The following is a 12,668-nucleotide window of genomic DNA, read 5'->3' as shown; positions in this document are numbered from 1 at the left end:
TGTTGTCGGGGTGGCATGGGTGCGCCAGCCACACTAGTGCATTATTGTGGCAGCTGTGACTTGGTCCAAACATTCTGAAAAGCGATATGGCCAAAAGTAACTAAACTGCATTTGCCTCTCAGTGATCCCACTACAAGAGACACAAAGAGATCCATGACCTTCTATATACAGCGTGAATCTTAAAAAATGATGGTTGTTAAATACAACATAATAGATGAGTAGAGAGAGAAGCTGAAAAGCATCCTATGTAGGAGGTGGTATGACCTGTGTCTTGAAGGAGGTTTAGGTAAGGAGGGAGTGCATTCTATTTTTTTAAGTGAGGCAGTCGGGGTTAAGTGACTTGCCCAGGATCACACAGCTAGTAAGTAAGTGTTATGTGTCTGAGGCCAAATTTGAACTGAGGTCCTCGTGACTCCAAGGCCGGAGCTCTATCTCCTGCGCCACCTAGCTGCTCCTGAGGGAGTGCATTCTAGCCAGTGAAAAGGCAGGAAAGACCCCTGAGATGGAAATATGAGAGGGACAGGGAGAAGACCAATTTGGATGGGCTAAAGCCTCTAAAGAGGGCTAGAAGGGAAGTAGTGTATAATGAGGAGGGGAAAGCTAGATTGGGAGAGGCTTGAAAAACCAGGCATCCTAGAGGTAATAGGGAACAACTGGAGTCCATTGAGTAGGTCACATGGTTGTATACCTATGGAAAGTCCTGGCCGCCATGTGGAAGATGAGTAGTGAGAAAGATTGTCAGAGGCCACTGCAATATTCTAGTTGACAAAAAAAAAAAAATTCTAATTGACAGGTGATCAGGCCAAACTAAGATGGTATCTATGTTGAGTAGAGAAAAGGAGTTGAACTTGAGAGGTGTCCTGGAGGTAGCAATGTCAAGATTTGGCATCTGATTGCCTCTTGGACCACTGCCTTGTACCAGTGGAGGGGCTTGCTTAGCTCAGTGAAACTATGAGCTGTGCTGTGCAGGCTTACCCAAGACAGGTCAAGGTGATCCACTGGAGAAGGAAATGATAAACCACTCTAGTATCTCTGCCAAGAAAACCTCAAGGACAGTATTACAATGATAAAAGAGATGACATCAGAAGATGAGCCCCTTAGGTCCAAAGGTGGAAAACAACAGCCATGAGCTTGGACAGACTTAAGAGATAGTGGAGGCTCAAAGGGCCTTCAACAGAAAGAGGGAAGTTTAGTAGAGGGGTGGGGTATTTTTTTTTTTTTTTGGTGGGGGGAAGATAATGGCTTTTGTTTAGGTGTGAGATGGCTCTGGAACATCCAGTTGGAAATATCCAATAGGTAATTAGCAATATTAGACTGAGGCTCTGGACAGAGACCAGAGCATGATATATAGATCTGGGAAAATTGTCTGCGTAGTGACCATTAAGCCCATGACGGCTGGTGATGTCACCAAGTGAGAGCCTGGAGAGAGATAAAAGGACCTAGAACACAGCCTTGGGCAACACCTGCACTTCCAGGATTGGGCTGGATGATGAACCAGTTGAGAAGGAATGGGAGAAGAACTGGGAGCCAGTCTAGTGAGTATTGTCTCCCAGGGCTAGGAAAGAAGGAAACCAACATTTTGTTAAGGGCGTATTTTGTGCTGGGCATTGTGTTGAGCATTGGAGATGCAAATACTGTTCTAAAAGAGCTTACTTTTAATGGGGAAAGACAGTATACAAAAGAGACCTACAAGTCAATCAGACGTTTGTTAAGCCTGTGCTATTAGTGCCTCTGTTCCAGGCGCTGTGCTGGGTGCTGGACATACAAAGAAATGCAAAAGACCCTCTCTGCTCTCCTGGAGCTCACAGCCTAATAGGGGAGGCAATGTGCACAACCAACTGTGTACAAATGACAGCTACAAAATTAACTAGAAGTAATAACTAGAGGGAAGAAACTAGAATTAAGATCAGAAAGGCTTCCTGTAGGAGGTGGGATTTTATCAGAGACATAAAGGAAGCCAAGAGGGAGAAACGAGGAAGGAAAAAATTTCGGGCCCCTGAGAGAGCTGGTGAAAATATCTGGAGTCAGAGGACTATCATGTGTGAGGAACATCAAGTAAACTGGTGTAACTGGGCTTAGGGGTGAGTAACCGGGCTTGGGGGTGGAAAATGTAAGAAGACTGGAAATGGTAGGGGGAGGAGTGGCTGGTTATAAGGACTTTGAATATCAGACACAGGATTTAATATTAGATCTTGAAGGCAATAGGCACTGGAGTTTACTGAGAGGTGTGTGTCTGTGTGTCTGTGACATGGCCACACCTGTGATTTAGGAAGATCACTCTGGCAGCTGAGTAGAAGATGGATTAGATTGGGAAGAAATTTGAGGCAGGCCAACCCATCAGCAGCTATTGCAATAATCCAGGTGTGAAGTGAGAGGACCTGTAGTACCAGGATGGTTATGGTGTCAGAGGAAGGAAAGGAGCACAGAAGAAAAAATGTTATCAAAGTAAAATAACAGATTGGATATAGATGGTGAGAGAGAATGAGTAATCTCGGATGACAAGGAGGTTGTGAGCCTGCATAAGTGGCACCTTGAATGGTATAAGCTGAGTCCCCAAGCTCATTGATCTGGGACTTCTCATTGGTGGAGATCAATGCCCTGTGCCTGTGATAGAGGTGGTAGATTTTAAAGTCTAAGTCAAACTTCTGACTGCTGTTTCCTGTAGGGGAAAGTGGAGCTGGGGCAAGTTTTATAGCTAAGGTTTGACTCCTTTCCAGTCACTAAATACCAGTTACATGATGCACACCTAGCAAATAGCTAACATTTATATGGTACTATGTGCCAAGTCAATAGCAAAACAAATCAGAGAAAGTGTGTGTGTGTGTGTGTGTGTGTACACATATATATATGACAATACAGATTGAAGGAGCTCTCCTACTGGGAGAGAGACAACTCAGTGAGAGTTGATAAGAATGGGAGAGGAGAGAGATCCACTCTTTTCAGCGTTCTTTAGTCACCAGCTTTAAGAGAAGATACACAAGTATGAAAACCTTGAGATGAGAGAGTATTCAAGTCGAAAGATTGGTCAAGTGTCAAATGCAATGGAGAGATCAAGAAGGATGAGGATGAGAAAAGGAAGGAAAGAAACAAGTACTTAATAAGTCCCTACTGTGTGTCAGGCACTGTGCTAAGCACTTTACAAATATAGTAGTACCTCATTTGATCTTCTGTGACAGCCCTGGGAAGTTGGTGCTCTTATTAACCCCATTTTACAGTTGAGGAAATTGAGGCAGATGGGTTAAAAGTGACTTACCCAGGGACACACAGCTAGTAGCTATCTGAGGCTGGATTTGAACTCAGGTTTTCCAGACTCCAGGCCCACCTAGCTGCCAGGTGACCAGGTGATCCAATCTGGCAACTAGATTGCTGGTGGTTTTAGAGCAGGCTTTCTTAATCTTTTTGGTGTCATGGATCCCCGTGGCAGTCTGGTGAAACTTATGGACCCCTTCTTGAAGTAAAAAATGTTTTTAAATGCATAAAATACATAGGATTATAAAGGAAAACATATTAAAATACAGTAATCAATGTAACTGGGCTTTGAACATGCCCAGATCACCTAAGATGGAGGCAGCAATTGGGGAGATAGTGGAGAATCTGATTCTGGGGAAAGCCATTCTGCATTCCACTCCCACTTAGATGGGAGCAGCTTCTTCATTGGCGGCATAGCTAAAACAGGCTGCATCTTTAAAACTACCCTACTGAAATCTTTCTTTTTTGTCAGGGTCCCTGGTGTAAAGGACCTATTCACCCAAATCATAGGCACCATTCACTGAGCTGTGGGAGGAAGGCTCTCATCACCTTTTCCTTGTGCCTCTGAGAATTGAGTTTGGGGTTTTGGTCTGTTTCATTTGTCCTTTTCGGTTCTGTGGGATTGGACATTGGACTCTCTGGACCTGGAAACTGGAACCATGATGATCTTAAAGGTAGAATTCCAGGCCAGATGTTGCTGCTAGCCCATCAGGCAGCTAGGATGCAGGTCCAGGGGAGAAACTGAGTGAAATTGGGAACCTGATCCCCCTCCCCTGCCCAGGGATTGTTGGGATATAAGGGGGGGGGTGTGCCTTGGAAGGATTGAGAGTGAATGTTCAAAGGTATAGCTACCTTTGAAGTAAATATTCTTTTATAAAAGCTAATCTCGATGTTATGGAACTGGGGTGCAAGTGACCCTTAAAGTGGAGGGAACACAATTGGTGAGGGCTTGAAACAAATAGCAGAGACGCGACACTCCCTAGCCCTTGTAAGGGTACCCTTAAGGAGAACTCTGAGGGAGAAATGAAATGTAATAGACCTGGCCTTCAGGCAGTGGGGGTCAGGATAGTCACTGTTACATCAAAATATTTTTAAAATAAGTTTTTATTAATGTGTCCTTACATCACTTATATCACTATAGTTACCCCCATCCCTCCTCCCCCCCCAGACTATACTATATAATACTATACCACATAGTATTTTTTTAGAGTAAAAAAAAAAACACAACTGATCAATACATTGAAAAAGTCCAAAAACATACAATGTGTAATATCTGTGGCCCTCCCATCTCCATGAAGGGGTACATCAGGAATGTCCTCTCATTTCTTAGACTTAAACTTCTCAGTGCATGTAATCAAATTTTATTCATCCAGGCATGCAAATGCAACCTTCCCCCTTAGAGATTGTGATTCTTTCATGCCAGACTCTGTCCAAGCTGGAGGCTAGAGCAGGAGCCAGCTCTAGTCATATCCTAGTAACAAGCTGATGACTGGGTCCTCAGGGGAGTTTTTTTTTTTTTATATTTTTAACTATGGGTGTTCCCAAGTTAGCACTTACTTTGATTGGTATTTGATTTCAAAATAACTGATAAAGTTGTTTATATTTTTTCATTGGTACTCTTTCTCCTTAGAAGGTCTACATGTTGATCAGTTGTTCCAAAAAATCAATGCAATTCAAGATGTTTTCTATATAGTTTTCTAATATATAAATATATATATATATATATCACACAAGTGCTTGTCTTACTAAAGAAAAATCACTTAAAACAGCTCAGTCACAAAGTGCAAGCTTAAAACAAAATGGAATTGGCTATGTTAAGTTGATAAACTATCTTATTATGGTATTAAAAGTTATTCTCACTTCATTTATGTAGATGGGTTGCACCCCATGGAGCATTCAGGTCCTGTGTGAGCATCCTCAGCCACTTCCAGTAGCACAGTGAATGGATGGGTGCTTGGGATTGATAACACAGCAAGTGCTCTGTGGTCTTCCTCACTTGCTTCATGACAGTGGCAATAGCTCTACTGTGAGGGGTAGGGAGAGGCCTCCTTTGCACCACTTTTATCAGTCTGGCAGCTGCATGCACATGTGTTAGTTTAAGCAAGCTTGAGACTGGATCTCAATGCCCTGATAGTCTGCTACAGTGACAGAGATGAGATCTTGAGAAGGCTGTTTCCAGCCTTAAAGGCTACCCTGTGAGTTTGGGAGCCCCCTGGCAATGACCAGTGCTTTTTGGAGAAGATGGCATGAGGATTGACCCAGCTTTTTGGTCTGGCTTGCCACAAAACTTGAATAGACCTGGAGGGAGTTGATTGGACAGTACAGAACTGAGGTAAAGATGAAATGTTAGTTTACTAGTCTCACAAAATACTTAATGTTTTAATATTTTAATGTCATCCTCCTAGGAGAGGATAAAAATAACTATATGCTGTTCTGGCTTCTTGCTTAAGTTTTTGATAATATGCACCCACGAATCTCCTGTGGTAAGCATTTATTTTGTGTGAAAGGAATAAATATATGGAGTATCTTTCTACTTATCCCTTTTGGGGAGAACCTAGACATGAACAAACCCTAAGCTTTTGGTCATTTTTCACAAGCACTTCAAGTTGGGGCGGGGGGGGGGGGGGGGGGATAAAGAGCCCAAGGGCAAAAAGAGAAAGAGTTAGATCCTTCTCTTCAGGGCCAGGCTTCCTCAAGAATGAAGCTGGTCTGTGCACTCCTGGGTCAAGAAATGATGCCCAGACAATCAGTGAAACAGATGGGGTACACAACTGCATTTGGTTTGCAATTGTAGTTCGGTGTAGTAAGCTAGTAGGTGATTCATCCTTCAGATCTATTAAAATGTTAACTAGTCTCTCAAGAGCTGCCAGTTTAATTTCTTGTTCATAAGGTGCAAACCACATAACATAATCTGAACTAAGCACTAATACTTTCATATTTCCATGCATTTGTGGTCCCAATCAAACATCAGCCACAAATTGATAGCAGCTCAAAGTTAAATAGCATCATAGGATGCATCATTGTAGAACAGGCAGAAGAACTTCAAATAAATCTTAAGTGTCCTATCAGAAGTGGGCTCTAACCATGCATATCTCTAAGAGTCGGGAGATATGTTTCCCAAAAGATCTCTTCATCATCCACTTGGAATTCAGTCTTCTGAGGAACAAATTGGAGAGTCTCAGTCCACAACCCAGTCCATTTATTCTGGAGGGCAAAATACCCTCCTGGTCATCAAAGATGCCCATCAGTGTCCAAGGTTCAATTTTGGTGTTGGTTCCTGCAGAAGCATACTTTCATTCTGCTCTAGGAATCCCCTGCTCTCCTGGGATGGGCTGTTTCCAAGAGGTGTCTCCAAAATAGCACTGCCTGGTCACTCTTCTCAACATGTTTTTAAAATCTGAATGATTTAAAGATCAGATCACCTAATAAGTGCCCTCCCCCCCGTACTGGGGACAAATTGACATTTTTCTGCCATAGACGCAAAGACGACGCACTTCAATAAGTGTGAAGAGAAGCTAAGATTGGGGCCTGCCGCTCTGCGTGGCCGGCCGATCAGAGCATCTTTTGGACCCCTAGTCCTCGAAAGCTGGCTCGCTCTCCGGTGTAAGGTCCTCCACCTTCGGGGAATGGCACCTATAGCACTCGACCCTGTGCGGGTAATTGGTGGCTTCGCACTGGGGGCACACCCAGGTCCCGGGCCTGGGCAAAGGGCTGCCCCTCCTCCTCAAGGGCAGGCCTCGGTAAGCACCACGCCTCGGAGGCCCTCTCCAGGGGACTGCATCCGGTCTCCACACCCTCCCGGGTTCCTGCATTCCCGGGGCTCCCATCGGGAAGGCCGCGGCGACGGCCCTGGCTCGCCCGGGGAAGGTGGGGCCCCCACGCGGGGAAAAGTTGCCTGGCCAAGGCCGGGGCCCGGCCCTGCAGCAGGGGCAGTCCCAAGCCCCGCCTCTCCTCTCCGCCTGCCCCCAGGCGCCGCAAACGCTACAGACTCTCTTCCACCTGGGCGCGCACTTCCAGAGCCGGCCCTGCGGGCCCCGAGAGAAACCGCCCGAGGGTCCGGAGACCCCCTCCTCCAGGGTTGGAGACTCTGCTTCTGGAGGCTCGGGCTCCCAGGGTTGGAGGCACTCGAGCCTGGGCTCCGCGACTGGGCCGTATCTCCGCTTGCCCGCGTTGACCCGCCCCAGCTCCTCCTCGGGTCCGGGCCGGGGCTCGGCCGCTGCCGCTGCCTGCAGTGTGCCCGACTGCTTGCGGAGTCTGTCGATCTCGGCCTGACACTGATTGTAGCTCTCCTGCAGGTTGCGGCAGGTCTCCTGGTCCTCCTGGTTAGCTTTGAGGAGGGCTGCCAAACGGCCCTGGCCCAGCTCTAGGTCCTGCTTCATCTTGCGCACCTCTGCCTTGAGCTCCCGCTTCTGGACCTCCCACTGGACCTTCTCCTTCTCTAGCTGCCAGCAGCGCTCCTGCAGCTCGGCCTGTGTGGACACCGGGTTGGGGGACTCCTGATCTACTGGGGCCTCATCGGCCTTGGGGCCCCCCACTGCCAGATGGCCTCTCTGTAGCTTCTCTGCCTCCCATGCCTCCTTCAGGCTTTGTTTCTCCAGCTCCAGCTGTTCACATTTACACTCTAATTCCAAGCCCTTGGCCTGCCAGGCATTACACTCTTCCCTGCACTGGGCCAATAACTCTGTGCTGTCCAGACAGGCCTGCCACAGGGCCCAGGCAGCACTGGCATCTCGCTGGCATTTGCTTGGCTTGGTTTCGGTGCAGAATTTAGCGTAGGCCTCACTCGCTGCGACCGCAGGCCTCTCTGACTTAAAGTCACCAGGCTGCCAGGGGCTCTGGCCCTTCTTCTGGATCCAGAGCTCCAAGGAGGGCTGGAAGTCTTCTACCTTCAGCAGGGCCCCGGACTTTTTGGCTCGGGACACCATAGTGATGTTATTGGTGATTTGGATTTCTCTACTCCTACCAGTTCTCTCTGAATTTCAAAAACAGTGGCGCTGACTCATACAAACTGTCTTCCTGGATTTATCTTCCTCGTGCAGCAAATCTGAGGCTGCTGAAATTAAAAATTCAAATGACAGTGAAAAACCTAGGAGGGCTTAAAGAATATCAAGAAAGTCTTTCCCCCCCCCCCAGCCCCCCACTCCCTGATCAAATTTTCATGACTGAAACTGTTACTGTCTTAAAGACTGGACTGATTGCAGTTAAACTTGGCTATGTTTGGGTCTCACAAGTTAGAACTTTGTCATCCAGCTCTCAAAAATCAGCCTAGCAGGAAGAAGCAGGGAGCTCAAGGTTCAAGAGTTTCACATTTTAGGGAATGACTGATTCCCAAATTGGAAAAACATAGGCCAGTCCAGAACAGTCTCAGGTTTACAAGGGCAATCAATGGAATCAGATTGCTGGTCCAGAGTAATTTTTTAGAGGTAGTAAGTACACAGTGTCAAATAAACAGAAAAGCAAAGTGTTGGAAAAGGGAGGAGGGTGCAAAGGTGGCTTAGTATGGAATATCATAAAACCACAAACCCATGGTCACATAGGACTGTTCACAGATAACATCATAACCATTTTAAACAAATTCCAGCATTTTGGTTAAATCTTGCCAAGACCACAGTTTTGCCCCTCTGCCCCTTCCCTCTCCCTCTGCCCCTTCCCTCTCCCTTTCCCCCTTCCCCAACACACAAACTTCTAAGAAAACTCATGGCTGAAAGTGTTCCTGCATCTTTTTTGCCACCTTCAACCTAGTGCCTAGCCTGCATCCTTCATGGAAGCCCATGGACACATTACTTACCTGCATGGACATGTGCTCTTCCTACAACTAACAGAACTGTTAGCAAAACCACCCTTTTGGGTAAACTGCAGGCCTGCTGAAGCAGAAATGCTATTTTTGTTCCCAGTGGCCTGAGGCTTTCTGCCCTGTTCCAAGAGTGTAATGAACTTACAATCTTTTTGCTTGACACCAAAGCATCATGGCAGATTAGACCCAGCAGCTCTTGCTTTTCCAGTTCCTTTGAGAACAGAAATATACAAATGTTAAGCACATAGAGAGCAGAACTACATTAGAGAAACCAGCTCCAAGGCATGTGTGTAAATCACTGTTTAAGGAAATGGGAATTTACTGAGCTGAGCTGAGGCTCCTAAGAGGGAGAAGGCACACCCTGAGGTGCTAGAAATGCAGGTGAAAAATAAGTGTAGAGACCTTTGTGTAAAAAAAAAAACCAAAACAAAAATAAGAACTGAAAGTGAGAGTTAGCAGGGCAAGTACCTCTGAGAAGACCGGACAGAGAAAGGAAAGAGGGGGAAAGGAAGAAAGAAAAAGAGAGAGCAGCCTTGGGTGAGCAGTTCTGGTGTTCTGACACTCTCCAAGCAAGCAATAGGCAGGTACCCTGCAAGCTGGCCTGGGATAGCCTTCAAGGAAAATGGACCCCACTGCTCCAAGCTCTTCTCCAGGGAAGCCCTCAGTCCCTGCCCCCCCCCCCCCCCCCCCCCCCCCCCAAGCCATTCTTTCCCAAACAAACTGGACAAGAAGGTCAGTGCTCACCTCTCTCTGCTCCTCAGTTTTGTCTATTTTGCTCAGGCTGCAGTATCTCTTGTTCTCATTGGCACCAGTCCTTTACCATCCAGTAAATGTGGCTTTTCCCCCTAAAATATCTTCTGTTCCTGTTTGGCCTTACAAACATTTGTTTCTTTTCCTCATATGCAAGTCAGCCACCTACACAAAGTATCATTATCGGGGCAATTAGGTATCATTTTCAAGGGGGCAGATGACCTTGCTACTAAAGGGAGAGAGGGACACCCTGTGGGGACATTGTGTAGACATTGTGTTCTGTCAGCTTTGGGTCTGGGAATTACAGCTTGACCTTGCTCTATTTAGTTTTCTGAGTCTTGTTTCTCTTAAGCCAATTTTGATCTGGAGTAGATATACTGTGATCTAGTTTTCAGTTCCTGCAGGATAGCTAGGCTTCTGGATGGGGACAGCCATTTACCTACTTTCCCTCCAATTGTAAGTATCAGTATGTCTTCCAAGAGCTATCAGGGATAAGGGGCTGGAGGCCCAAAGAGAGTGAAGTGGTTTCAAGGTTGTTGGCAGACCTCAACTATTCCAAGTCTCCAGACCCCCCAGTAATCCCTCTACTCACTCAGTCCTACATAAGCAGGAAAAATTAACTAACAATCCAAGGGTGTTTGCAGTGTCCTGTGACCTATGACACAGGCATGCCCCAGAGAAAAGGGAAGACAAGCTCTCAACGGACTTCAAGAATAAGGGCGGCACTGACTGTAACCAGGGCTATCATTACCTAAACATTTTAGGGTGCTCTATGGCTGAGTCCTCAGACAACTTAAAGCCAAGTCTGGTTTGGGAATTTCTCAGCCTAGATTCTAAGAGAACCCAGGGAGAATCTCACTCATCAACTATCCATTTTTTTTTTTTCATTTGATTTCCTTGACTTTCCTCCAAATTGATTTTGTTAGTATTTTTTCTAGTTCTCTAAAGTAATCCTTCGGGAGTTTGATTGGAATGACACTAAGTAGATTAATTTAGCTAGTATTGTCATTTTTATGATACTAGCTCAGCCTACTCAGGAGCAATGAATATTTCTCCAGTTATTTAGATCTGTCCTTATTTGTTTGAAGAGTGTTTTGTAATTGTGTTCATATAGTTCTTGGGTTTGCCTTGGCAGGTAGACTCCCAAATATTTTACACTATTCATAGTTATTTTAAGTGGAATTTCTCTTTCTGTCTCTTTTTGCTGGAATTTTGGGGTGGTATACAGAAATGGGATGATTTGTGTGGGTTTATTTTCTATCCTGCAACTTTGCTGGGGTTTTTTTTTTTTTAGTTGACTCTCTAGGATTCTCTACCTAAACCATCATACCATCTACAAAAAGTGGTAGTTTTGTTTCCTCTTTGCCTGTGCTTATTTCTTTAATTCCTTTGTCTTGTGTTATTGATACAGCCAGCATTTCTAGTCTAATATTGAAGAGTAATGGTGGTGGTGGACATCCTTGCTTTGCTCCTGATCTTATTGGAAAGGCATATAGCTTATCTCCATTACAGATAATTCTGGCTTTTGGTTTTAGATAAATACTGCTTATTATTTTAAAGGAAGTTCTGATTATTCCTATGCTCTCTAATGTTTTTAACAAGAATGGGGTTTGTTTTTTTGTCAAATTTTTTTCTGCATCTATTGAAATAATTATAATTTTTGTTGTTTTTGTTATTAATATGGTCGATTATATTTATAGTTTTCCTAATATTGAAGCAGCCCCACATTCCTGGTATAAGTCTAGCATCTCTTTGGTTTAGTGATGGCGGTGTGTTGACTTGCTTGTGCATTAGATTTAAGTGAGGCAGTGATCCAAAAAGTCATCAGCCTCAGTCTCTCTTCCAGAGTCATCCAAGTCCAGTGGCTAGACAAAAATCAAGACAACTGGCGATGGCTTGAGATGCAGTGGATGACCTTGGTGTCTTAGATATCTTGACCAAGCTCTAAGCACTCCACAGAGCCTGCTTCAGCTCCCTTCATGGCCATTAAAACAAATTGTTTTTATCCACCAATCGAGGTGTATGGAGTGTTCAGGGAGGACTAGCCCCCCTGGTGTGAGGGCTTGCTGACCCATTTTTAGGGCTGCTCACCCACCTTTGCATCCACCTGTCACCCACATCTCTCACCTGTGGCTCCAAGAACCTGTAGCACAAGCAGCTGTCACACTCTGGTTTAAAAAAAAAATCTCTGCAGACCAGGTTGAAAGTGAGTTAGGGGGATGTCTACCCCAAGCATAGGAAGACTTCCCCCAGTGGAATGGGTTATGGCTTTGTGAGTTTGTAACTTTAGAGGTGGAACTTTCTTATTTTATTTTTTTAATTTTTAATTTTTAATTTTTTTGCTTGTGAGCTATGGGCTAGATTTCAACCAAGAAAGATTCTTAACCTGTGGTCAGTGAACTTGTTCTATATGTGTATAAATATGTATGTGTGTGTGTATATATATATATACATAGATAGAGAGAGAGAGAGAGAGAGAGAGAACTGTATTTTAATATAGTTTGTTTCCTTTGTAATTCTATGTATTTTATGCTATGCATTTAAAAACTTCATTCTGAGAAGGAGGTCCATAGGTTTCACTGGACTGCCAAAGGGAGGGTCTATAACACAAACAAGAACTCTTGTCTTAGAGGGAAGAGTGAGGGAATTTTAGGAATTTAGGGTGGGGAGGGTGAACAAGTTGAGCAAGACTCTGGAGGCAGGAACCTGAGATAATGAGTTCCCTTGGTTGACTGAGCAACAAGGCAGAAGTGTTAAGAGAAAGCAGGAGATGTAGTTTGCGGTCAGATACATTGAAAAACAGAAAACCAGAGTCTCAGTAAGTCATCGGCTTGCTGGCTCTCCTGAGCCCCACTCAGGAAGCCTGCCATGCTCT

This window comes from Vombatus ursinus, unplaced genomic scaffold (assembly GCF_900497805.2).
Source record: "Vombatus ursinus unplaced genomic scaffold, bare-nosed wombat genome assembly UNPS02014831.1, whole genome shotgun sequence".
Classification (NCBI taxonomy): Eukaryota; Metazoa; Chordata; class Mammalia; order Diprotodontia; family Vombatidae; genus Vombatus; species Vombatus ursinus.
Note: the sequence above shows the minus strand (reverse complement) of the source record.